We start from the raw sequence: 12,704 nt of genomic DNA on the forward strand, positions 1-12,704 counted from the left end.
GCTAAAATTGTATAACTATGAATCTGTTTACTGCTGCTATAGCTGTGGTCGCCTATACAAAATAACAAATCAAACTTCACTACTTTATTACTTTATAAATAAATACAAAACGCAATTCTGAAATCATTGCAATGAACATTTTATTCGAAAAAAAGTAAATAGAAAAAATTACGATACAGTAGAATTATTGTAAACATAAAATGGATAGTAATATGGATAAAAATAGGGGTAATAATTGTATGGATAAAGATAATAGAACGCTGGATAATAATATTGCGGATAAGTCAACAAGTAAGAGCATTGTGTTGTATCAGCGTTTCGTCTTGTGCATTTGATGGGATAGCTCCAATTGTATTGAACGTATAATGCTAATAATGCCGTTAGAATAATTAATTTCTGTGATGGATTCTGAAAATAAAGATGATTTAATCATTTTTAAAAGGATTGCGAGCAGATTTTACAGCGGAACACAAGTTACGAGTACATAAAATACATAAATCTTCATAAGTCTAATAATAGACAATGTCTAACTTAGCATTGCATAAAAGAGAAATAACAAAAAAAAAAGAAAAAAAATGGGCCCTATCAATTTCACTTCAACGCGGCGCCCAGGAGCTATGACATAAAAGCCACCGGTAGGCGGGAGTTTGGTTCTGAGCTCGCGGGTCACAAGCTGGGACATGAACGTCACCTCCTGGGCGACCTGGGACGTTCGACGTTCCAGAGGCTTCTTTGAACTTCGAAGGCTCGGTCGGCCGGGCGTCCTTGAGGTGCCCTTACTCCGCCCGAGTTCTAACCTCGAGGGGGATCAGACGCTTGGGCGAGAGAGCAGGGGAGTCGTTTAGTGGATAGGGCCCTAAATACCATCTTTGAATCCGCGGTCCGCTACCAACATCTGCGAACCGTTCATTATCAATTAACGCGCTCGCCCCCTCGTCACGGGGACCTTGTAGGAGGTTATAGCCGCCAGTCAATAAAAAAAGGTAGAAAAAAAACATCGTGAAAGTGGTTGCGGAATGGCGGAATGCCGAAAACGTTGACCTCCGTAGGGCATGGAGCATTTTGACCATACTCCTTTGACCTCTCACTAGAATAATTTTAAAAGGATCCCTATTCCACAGTTTCCACTAAGCACTTGATTAGGCGGCGGCGTGATTGGAACAATTTTCTAACTCATCACAAGAAAAGTTGGTACCTAATGAAAAAAAAAAATGCTTACCATTGCACTCTCTGTCCACTGAAAATGTAATTGTAAAAAGATGCAAGATTAATTGATTAATTTCCACTTAAGCCCTTACGTTAAAAAAAACGATAAACCGAAATGACCGCAGAGCTTTGTGTAATCAATTAAAATCTTAATTACTTTGAATTCGCTGTAAACAAACCGTACTTACAATCCGAATTTTGAATTCAAGGATTCCAGTATCGCATGTGTTGTAATCTTGTGCATGTAAAAAGTGGCTAGTTGTGTGTTCGCTTGTTTACTATGTTCACGTGCGCCTTTTTTATACTTAATGGAAAATTTCTAACTACACTCTGACGATTAGCTGAACTCACGGGCTCAACCTGAGAGAATTTGCTAACACTAGTCGTAGCAAGAGCAGTTCTTCGCAGCATCTACCATCGCATTGGCATCGTGACCTACTGAGAAGATCCGGCGACAGTAGGCTGTGTCTATGGGTTAGTTCACTCGTTGAATTCTTGGTCTTAATCGACTAGTTCGACGAGGACGGTGACCGGTGCTTGAGGGGCCTAAAAGCACCCAGAATAGATCCGGGGGATCATGACATGTTTCAGATTACGGCGGCTTTGCGTTTCACTTTCGCCTTGATCAGATAGGTAAAGTTTCTTCCACTTCGATAAAGCGGCACGACACGAGAACCCTCTCATCGTGGCCGCCGGTAACTACATTCGCGATCCTGCGGAAAGAATGGAAAGCAGTCGACGTCGCCCAAAACACGTCATCTCGGATCCTCCCGATCCACTAAAGGTGCTTTTAGGTAACTCAAGCACCGGTCACCGTCCTCGTCGAACTAGTTGATTACGACCAAGAGGTCAACGAGCGAACTAACCCATAGACACAGCCCATTGCCACTGGATCTTCTCTGTAGGTCGCGATGCTGATACGATGGTGGATGCTGCGAAGCACTGCTCTTGCTACGACTAGTGTTAGCAAATTCTCTCAGGTTGAGCCCGTGAGTTCGGGCTCAACCTGAGAGAGGGTTCAACGAGTAAATTAACCCTCAGACACAGCCCACTGAGTTTCTCGCCGGATCTTCTCAGTGGGTCGCGTTTCCAATCCGGTGGTAGATTCTGCGAAGCACGGCTCTTGCTAGGGTTCGTGTTAGCAACGTCGTCAGGTTTGAGCCCCGTGAGCTCACTTACTAGTTAAGGTTACGCTGGAATAGCCTCTCAACGCTACCAGATTAGGTAGGAAAAAAAAAAGTTTCTTCGATAGTTAATTGAAGAACAAGATTATTTTGGTTGTCTCTGAGACATGACAAATTTTAGGATTGCTCGTTAAACATTTATTTTTAATTTACAAAAGTGTTCCCAATTATTTAATTTATACCCACAGGAAAAAAATGTAATTTCCATGGATCTGTAATATTACAAAATTTATTGACAGCTTTTTTAATACATAGTAATAGGATGTGAGCGTACTATCTCTCTTACATTCTGTATCTACGGGTTATCGCAAAACCTTGATAATATAATGAATGCGGGCGAAAGCTGTGTGCAATCCTAGGGAACGGTAAGGATATTCTTTCCGTGTTATCTCAAAAGTGGATCGGAAGGAAGGAGTATATTGAGACGATGATTTTATATTGAAAACAAATTTGATTAAGTTTTTGATATGTTTTTATTGAAACTTAAGGATTAAGGACTTTGGTGTTGGGTGGTTACCGGGCTCTATAGACCTCATAACATGAATGCTGCTGTCCACAGCGCGACATAAGCTCGAAGTCTCATTTGCCTAGTATATCGGCTGTCACATCTCGCACCGGAACGTGTAACTGTTTTACGGCAGAATCTATATATTAATACGTGAAGCAAAAACTTTGTATCCCTTTTTACGAAAATTGCGCGGACGGAGGAGTATGAAATTTTCCACACTTAAAGAGAATATAGAGAAGAAGTGCACAATGCTATTTTTTTTTTTTAATAATGCATAAAAGATACATTAAATCAATAAAGAAAACATTACACACACTACCGTGTATTTGACACACACACACATATACTCTTTGTTTATTGTCAAACTTTTGTTATTGCTTAAAGTCTGTAGTCAAATTTAGAATAGGTTAATATTGTTTATCTTTAATATTACTAGTATTTGTCTATAGTGTAGTATTGGCGAAATCTGTAACAATAGGACCATAATAATGTTGAAACTTATAATTTCAATTAATTATAGTCGAATTTCGACTACTACGGGACCACTAGTTAGATTTTAATTATTGGGCATTCAGTTTGTGAACAGTTTATAGTAAAGGTATGTAAGTAAGCTATGTAAGGTATTTTGATTGTCTGTCTAATCTATCGTTCTGTAATACGTGCTGCCATCTGGTGCTTCCAAAATAACCTTCATTTAGTTCTTTTTTTTTTTTTTTTTTTTTTTTTTTTTTTTTATGATTGAAAGTTTACTGGTGGCCCGAAGGCCTTTCCAGTTTCACCAGGACAGGTGGGCGAGCAAAGGCTCAGCCAAGAGGGGTGGGATTTGCTAACAACTGCCCGAGCGCCTCCGAAGGAGACCTAACAACTCAAGAGCAATTGTTTCGCGAATGAATCTACTACCGGATCGGAATCGCGACCCGCTGAGAAGATCCGGCGAGAAACTCAGCGGGCTGATGCATGGGTTAGGTTGCACGTCGACCTCTTTGTCGAGTTCGACGAGTACGGTTACCGGGGTCCCTAAGCCTGCCCCTAGTATTAGAGCTGAAGGCATCTAATGCAAAGGTTATTGGATCTGATGGATCCGTAAGGACGTGTCTAGGGCGTCGACGGTGACTGGCTCCTGCATGATCAGGATTCGGGGAGTAGTCAGCGGCGGCAACGATAAGGCGATTATCATGACGCATAGCCTTATCGAAGTATCGTTCCGACGCTGACTTCATGTATTTCCGAATTGATTCGAGGCCCAGGTCGTCGTGTAGGTCAACGTTCCTCACGAACCACGGAGCCCCGACAGCTAACCTGCAAAAGCGGGATTGTAGGGATTGGAGGGTGTCTATGTGTGTGCGGGCCGCGTGAGCGAACACCACACTCGCGTAAGTCATGACGGGCCTTATGCAAGTTTTGTAAAGTGTCACCTTGTTCCGAAGGGACATTTTACTCCGCTTACAGATCATGGGGTAGAGTCTACCGAGAATAAACGCGGCACGGTCACGGACTGATTTTATATGCGGGCGGAATGTCATCGATGCATCCAGGGTAACGCCCAGGTACTTGACCTTCCTGGCCCAGGGTATGGGTTGTCTAAAGAGAGTAATCGGGGGTGTGAGATTCCTCCTCCTAATCCGGGAGGAAATCCGTGTGGAGCTTCCCCTCTGAAATAGCACCGCAGTACTTTTCGCTGGGTTGATGTCTATGCGCCATTTTCGGAACCACTGTCCTAGGGCTAGGGCTGCGCTCTGAAGCTTCTTCGCGATTAGGGACTTATTTCTACTAGAATAGTAAACAGTCGTGTCGTCGGCGAATAAAGCTAAATGGGTCGGCGGCGACCGGGGAATATCGTTGACGAATAAGCTAAATAGGAGGGGTGAGAGGACAGAGCCTTGCGGGACTCCAGCTGTGAGAGGTCGTGGGGAGGAGCGGGTTCCCTCGACTCGATATCGAAAAGAGCGGTTCGACAAGAAGTCCCGTATGATGAGCACGAGACTATCCGGCACGCCCATGTTGAATAGTTTGAAAATCAAACCATTGTGCCAGACTTTGTCGAACGCTTTTGCGACGTCGAAGAAGAGAGCTCCCGTGTATAACGGTTTTGGTCGATTAAGCCCCACAAGAATGTGCTCCGTGAGGCGGTGCACCTGTTGAACGCATGAGTGATTTGTACGGAATCCGAATTGTTCATCGATAAGAATGCCCTTGGATGAGACGAAGTCTCTGAGGCGTTTGTAGAGCAGACGCTCATACAGTTTGCCTAGAGACATGAGGAGGCTAATCGGGCGGTAGCTCGTCGGATGATTTTTTGGTTTACCGGGTTTATGTATGCCGATAACGTCCGCTTCTTTCCACACCGCGGGAAAGATACAGTTCGCCATAGCGGCATTGAAAATAGATGCCAACATCACGATGAGTTGGACGGGTAGAAGTTTAATAACGCGGTTGGATATACCGTCGGAACCGGGAGCCTTGCGAGGACGTAGGTCTTTGATCAAGTCTTTAACTTCCATCGGGGTGACGGGTGGTAACGCATCAGAGGGTGGCAAGGAGGCTCTGCGTTCTACCTCACTGTCTACTAATTCTACATGAACAGGGTCCACGGATTGAGTGCTGGGCGTGCACTGGGTTTGCAATGTATCGGCCAGCAGCTCTGCTTTTTCGTCATCATCGAACGCCGCGAGTCGGCCTGAGGGGCCTACGAGGGGGGGCATAGTTACTACCGTATCCGATTTGAGAGTACGAGCTAAGCGGTAGTAAGACCTTTGGGAGGGCGCGAGTCCTTCTAAGAAATCAGACCATCTGGCATCTCGGACTTCGGCGATGCGAGACTTTACGTCGCGTTGTAGGACACGCATTCGAATACGATTTTCCGCGGTAGGATACCTGTCGTAGGCGCGTATCGAGGCGTTCTTAGCTCTAAGGAGTTCCCTAATATCGTCGGACAATTTGAAGCGGTGAAGGAAGTCCTCCGCTACAACTTGTTTCGATGACCTATCTAATGTCGAGGTGATGTGTGACGTTAAGATGTCTATGGCTTCAGCGGTATCCTGAGGAGACGGGATAGAGTCCGGGTTAAACGGGAGCGATGGTGGATCAGATTCAGCCAGGCTGATGCCCAGCGTGTGCCAATCCACCACAGTCCTCGTGACGGGAACGGAATCGGGAGCGCGACCGAGCTTCATAACGACGGGACGGTGGTCTGAATCTAACTCTGAAACTACTTCGATCGAGTGTAAGCGCAGAGTTACGTTTTTTAATAACGCTATGTCGAGTATATCCGGGCGATGCGCGATATTTAGCGGGTAGTGAGTCGGGGTTAGCGGAGCGACGATATCGAAGGCGAGATCATCGACTAACGCGTCAAGCCGCCTGCCATTCGGGGTTGTGGTGTGTGAGTTCCACCTGATGTGTTTACAATTTAGGTCGCCCGCCAGAATGACAGAGCTCCCCATACCGAGCAGCGCCTCGATATCACTGCTTAGAACGATCTTATCCGGTGGAAGATAAACGGACGCGATAACGATCGGCGCGTGTCCCGTCAGTGAGATTCGGCACACTGATGCTTCGATATTAGCGAGCGCGGGAGGATCGAGCGGGACGCAATGCAGGGCTCTTCTATAGTAAATGACGGTACCACCACCACGGGCAGAGAGCCTGTCGTTCCTGACCATGTTATAGTTCGCGATTTTAGGGTCACGGCGCGCGGGCTTAAGTAGGGTCTCCTGCACTAAAAAGATATCAATTTGGTGGTCACGCAAAAAGTCAGAAACCTGATCACGTTGATTTGCGAGACCGTAAGCGTTAAAAAATCCTATCGTTACGGATAGGGGCTTTATTCTACTTATATACGCCATTGATTACCGACGGAGTGAGGGGAGGACGTACGTATTTAATGACGCGTATACGTCGGCGTATTCCTGCACAACGGCGATAAAGTGTTGTGCAGTGGAGGCAGCGCGAATGGCGTCGCCCAAAGCGTTAACGCGCTCAAAGTTGATCGACTGAAAGAAGTCGATCGCTAAAGCGAGATTGTCGGACGCGGTCGGAGGGCAAGTCGCGGGAGAGGGACGAGTCGCGGGGGCGGGACGAATCGCGGAGGAGGGAGTTGTAGCCGTGTTCGTGTACGGCAGCGGTTTTGCCCAGGCCGAGACACTGGGCACCGCCGCCGGAACGAACGCTGGCTTAGCCTGCGACGCAGAGGGTGCCGAGGCTTTGATGTCTGGGCCGGAAGCTCGGAGGCGGTTTTGGCGGGCGACGCGGCGATTTATTTTAGGGGCTCGGGGGCAACCACGGTAATTCGCGGGGTGACCCTGTGTTCGACACAGGACGCAGCTAGGCGGTTCCGTCGCGGTTTTTTGGTCGCGAGCGCAGAGGGCCGTGGCGTGATCGCCCAAACACTTAACACATCGGGGGCGCGCGTGACAGTTACGGGAAGAGTGCCCGTACAATTGACAGTTATGGCACTGGCTAGGAGTGCCTTTTTTATGGGGGGCTTCGACAGCGATACCAGAGAGCCTACAGACGGTCTGTGTGTTAAAGATTTTCTTACCCTCGGGGGTAGGCTGGAGAGCGACTAGAACCATATTATATGGCTCCCTACCGCGACCGGTGTGCATACGGTGCACAGAATTCACTGGTAGGCCTTGTTCTAACAGGTCGGCTTTTACGAGCTCTACATCTAACTCTTTAGGGATTCCGCGTATTACAACGCGGAGTTCGCGCTCCTCCTGGAGCGTATACGTATGGAAACTTATACGCTCCTTACGGAGGTAAGAAGAGAGGGCCCTATGGTCGTCGGGTGTTTGAACCTTAATTTGAATGCCGTTCGCGAGGTTACGGGCATTCGTGAAATTTATATTTTTGGCCTTAAGGGCCAGGCAAACTCGATCCCAAGCTGCCTTCTCCTGAAGGATAACCGGGGGAGGGGTCTGGGTTTTATTTTGTGCCACCGGACGCGGCGACGGAGTGGCACGGGCTGGGGGCGCAACGGGAGTCTGAGGGCGGGGGCGCGACGCGTTCACGGCTTTGCTAATTTTAGCGGCCGCGGGAGCTCGAGACTCCGCGGCACGCTTCTTACCCTTCTGTACCAGGGTGAATCCATCCGTCGATGAGGCGGGGGCGAGGTCGACCTCCATGTCCGAGTCAGAGTCGGAGCACGAGGAGGCGGGTGCAGGCGACCTACGAGCAAGTGTAGGTGTTTTAGAGGGCGCGACGGAGGCCGCGGATGATCGCTCAGCTGAAACGATGGTCACGGCGGACGACGCAGCAGCTTTTCTCGCCAGTATAGGCGACACGGGAGCGGCAGGCACGACAGAGGCTGCGGTGCTCAATGCAGAAGCTCTGCACGCAGGTACAGGCGACGCAGGAGCAGCGAGCGCGGCGGAGTCCTCGAGAGGGCTCGCAGTGTGATTGGCCTTGAAGGCCAAAAACTCCGAGGCGAGCTGTGGGTGGCGAAGTCGGAGGAATTCCGCGAATACAGCGTCCATGATCGCTGAGTACCCAGGTGGGGCGGCCCCGGGTCTTGAAAACACTCGCCTTGCGGCGAGGCCCCAACTTCTCGGACCTGAGCGGTTCTATTGAACACAGGTGGCAATGCGGCGCGATTACTACAGGACAAAGAAAAAGCACAACAAAACAGAAATTACGAAAAGAAACAAAACAAATAAATACTTGCAGGAAACCACTTTGTCGGCAGATGTACCACGAACACAGAAACAACAAAAGGAAACAAAACAAATAAAAACTTCCAGAAAGAGCACTTAGTCGGCAGATGTACCACAAACACAGGCCGCGCGAACAATGGCCGGGCTAACAAAAGCCGGGCGAACAAAGACCGGGCGATCGAGTGGACGATGAGCACGTCCGCACGTGACGGGTGCCTCTATCGGAATGGGGTCATTTAGTTCTCTGAATGTTATTAAGCTTTCTAGAAGTGGCTAATAGGACAAGACATGTTGTCTTTTCACTCGGCCGACCTTTGTCTTTGTAATTATGTGAATAGATTTGCTTTTTGTTTCAATTGTAAGCCCTTTGGGGATAGCGGGGCGTGGCATTATACTTCACCTCAAATAAGCTGTGATTGAGAATAGCTTGAAGACATCTAGAATAGCGTATTTCATGTAGCGTGAAAATTTATGATATTTTAAACACAGAAGTAAGTGTATAAACTGCATTTTTTTTTTATTGCCCTTGTAGGCAGACGAGCATACGGCCCACCTGATGGTGAGTGGTTATCGTCGCCCATGGACTTCAGCAATGCCAGGGGCAGAGCCAAGCCGCTGCCAAATTTACGTCACACTTCAATTCTATATTAAAATTGTTTCCTTTGATTTGTCTCCAGTCAGACAGTAGTTTTCGTTTAGATCACTTTTAATTGTGAAATATAGCGTTTCTAATCTAGAATAAATAATCTCTAAAGGCATGAAAATGAATTGGACACAGTACAGTAAATTTAACATTTCAAACCATCGTAACTTACGTAAAATCCGATGGTAAATTCATTGAATTTTTTTTTATTGCTTAGATGGGTGGACGAGCTCACAGCCCACCTGGTGTTAAGTGGTTACTGGAGCCCATAAACAACTACAACGCAAATGCGCCACCAACCTTGATATTAGTTCTAAGGTCTCAGTATAGTTACAACGGCTGCCCCACCCTTCAAACCGAAACGCATTACTGCTTCACGGCAGAAATAGGCAGGGCGGTGGTACGTACCCGTGCGGATTCACAAGAGGTCCTACCACCAGTAATTAACAATTATATCGTTTACGTAAACAGAAGTTACTGATGACACTAATATCACACGGGAATCGTGTGACTAAACATAACTTAAAGATGTATGAATTGGTACGTGTGAACACACTGTTGTAATTTGGCTTAAATTATGAACAGTTTTGATAAGAGCAATGTTTTTTTTTTTAAATAATATAACGTGTTCAAGTTTCGAGGAGGCGGCGTCCTAAAAAGACTTTGATGGCCTAAGTGAAAGAGGATTTGCGAGGTATAGGTGTGAGCGCAGAGATGACGCATGATAGGTCCGAAAGGAATAAATAATAGTTTAAAAAACTAACAAAATACGCTTTTATAGAAAATCCAACTAAAAAATAGAAAATAAATTTTAATAAATTTGAATTAAAAATAGTGTGAGAAAAAATGATTTTATTGTAAAAAAAGCGTGGGGTGCATGGTATCAGTAGTTATAAATATTTTATGAACAGATATGAGTAGAAGGGTTATTTTGATAATATCCTGAAAAGCACCCCGGGCTCAAACCGGGACAAGCCACAAGGGCAGTGCTTCGCAGAATCTACCACCGGATCGGAAACGCGACCCACTGAGAAGATCCAGTGAGAAACTCAGTAGGCTGTGTCTATGGGTTAATTTACTCGTCGAGCACTTCGTCGCAAGCGGCGGGTTCGGCGAGGTCGGTGACCGGTGCTTGAGGTAAAAGGCTAAAAGCACCGTTAATGGATCGGGAGTATCCGTAATGACTCGTTTAGGGCAACGTCGACTGTTTACCATTCGGTCCACCGGATTGGGTATGTAATTACTGGAGGCCACGATAAGAGGGTTCTCACAGTGGCACAGTGGTGATAGAAAAACTTACATAATGAAATTCGTTTAATCCGATCTAACATTTTTTTGCCCAGGCAACATTTTGTTTTTTTTTTACATTAAGCCATGAATACCCTGTCTTATCGTGGAGACGACTAGAACCGATCTTGATAGGCCTGTATCGAGAATGCCAAATTTTCGGATCAATGAGCAAATCTGCCGGTTGTTCCCTGTTCGAATCCGTTGACGTAGAAGGGACTACCAAAATTCGAGCAAAACAAGATAGTAGCTGAATAACAGTATGGTTTGAATGTATTCAACATACGATGAAAGCCAACGAACCTTAAAGTGTAACGAAAATAATTGAATATACTTTACTTATTTAATTAGTGTTTACACAAAACACATAGTTATAATACAGCTCTATAAAATATAATAAAAGTAAAAAGATCATATCACATCTTGAAGAAATCTCGGTCAGTAGATGTTTGGAAATAATGAAACAAAATGTGTTTGTGTGTTGTAATTTTATTATTCATTTTACTTTAAAATAATTATCTCTGAAGTACACAGTTCGAGAATATCTTGTTATCTTCATTAGCGATCGCATACCCAGTCACTGCTGCGAGAATTTTGAACAGTGATTCTTGTACACGACGTTTCTAGAGATCATTTTTGCTTAACACCACCTCTGCCTAAAATTCAGGAGATACGTCCATTGCCGCTGCTTTTCGGCACAGAAGCAATGAAATGGGTCCACGTATTTACTCATCTTGGTGCCCTAAATACGTCATTACGGATCCTCCCGATCCATTAACGGTGCTTTTAGGCACCACAAGCACCGGTCACCGACCTCGCCGAACCCGCCGCTTGCGACGAAGTGCTCAACGAGTAACCAATAGACACAGCCCACTGAGTTTCTCACCGAATCTTCTCAGTGGGTCGCGTTTCCGATCTGGAGGTAGATTCTGCGAAGCACTGCTCTTACTAGGGCCAATGTTAGCAACACTCTCGGTTTGAGCCCCTTGAGCTCACCCACACGTCAAGGAGAAGTTGAAATAGCCTCTCAAGGCTATCAGCATAGGTAGGAAAAAAAACATCTTGGTATTAAATACGAACACTTACATCGTGTTACTGGTTTACAATAGTAATTAATATAGCTGTTTCAACGGACAAAAGCAGATGAAATATTGAGTTTTAATGCACCTACCACAGAACTCATTAAGATCCATCGGCGTTAACGGTGCCGTAATGATCAATTGAATAGCCTGGTTCATATTGTTCAAGTACAATGGCTTGAATACTATAAAGTTTTTTTTTTTTAGAAATATACTATTATGTCAGGTAGTCGTGCGTTTAGATGAAGCGCGTCTTCGTCTCATTGTAATGAATGTCTTTCGTGAAAGTTCAAACAGCATAATTTTGTTTGTGTTCGTATTTTTATTATTTTCATATTCTTCTTCCTGGTTCAAATTTTTTCTTATTGTTGGTCTCTAGATATGCCCGTTGCGTCCGAAATTCGCTGTTGAACTTTGCCAAATACTTTTTTTTATGATTGAAAGATTATTGGTGGCCCGAAGGCCTTTTCAGTTTCACCAGGACAACTGGGCGAGCAAAGGCTCAGCCAGGAGGGGTGGGATTTGCTAACAACTGCCCGAGCGCCTACGAAGGAGACCTAACAATCCAAGAGCAATTGTTTTGCGAATGAATCTTCTACCGGATCGGAATCGCGACCCACTGAGAAAATCCGGCGAGAAACTCAGCGGGCTGATGCATGGGTTAGGTTGCACGTCGACCTCTTTGTCGAGTTCGACGAGTACGGTTACCGGGGTCTCTAAGCCTGCTCCTAGTATTAGAGCTGAAGGCGTCTAATGCAAAGGTTATTGGATCCGATGGATCCGTAAGGACGTGTCTAGGGCGTCGATGGTGACTGGCTCCTGTATGATCAGGATTCGGGGAGTAGTCAGCGGCGGCAACGATAAGGCGATTATCATGACGCATAGCCTTATCGAAGTACCGTTCCGACGCTGACTTCACGTATTTCGTTTGTAATTGATTCGAGGCCCAGGTCGTCGTGTAGGTCAACGTTCCTCACGAACCACGGAGCCCCGACAGCTAACCTGCAAAAGCGGGATTGTAGGGATTGGAGGGTGTCTACGTGTGTGCGGGCCGCGTGAGCGAACACCACACTCGCGTAAGTCATGACGGGGCCAAAATACTCTAGTTTGTTGCTATTTTTGAATTTGCTATTTTCCGATATG

Source organism: Bombyx mori, chromosome 6 (genome assembly GCF_030269925.1).
Source record: "Bombyx mori chromosome 6, ASM3026992v2".
In the NCBI taxonomy this organism is placed as follows: Eukaryota; Metazoa; Arthropoda; class Insecta; order Lepidoptera; family Bombycidae; genus Bombyx; species Bombyx mori.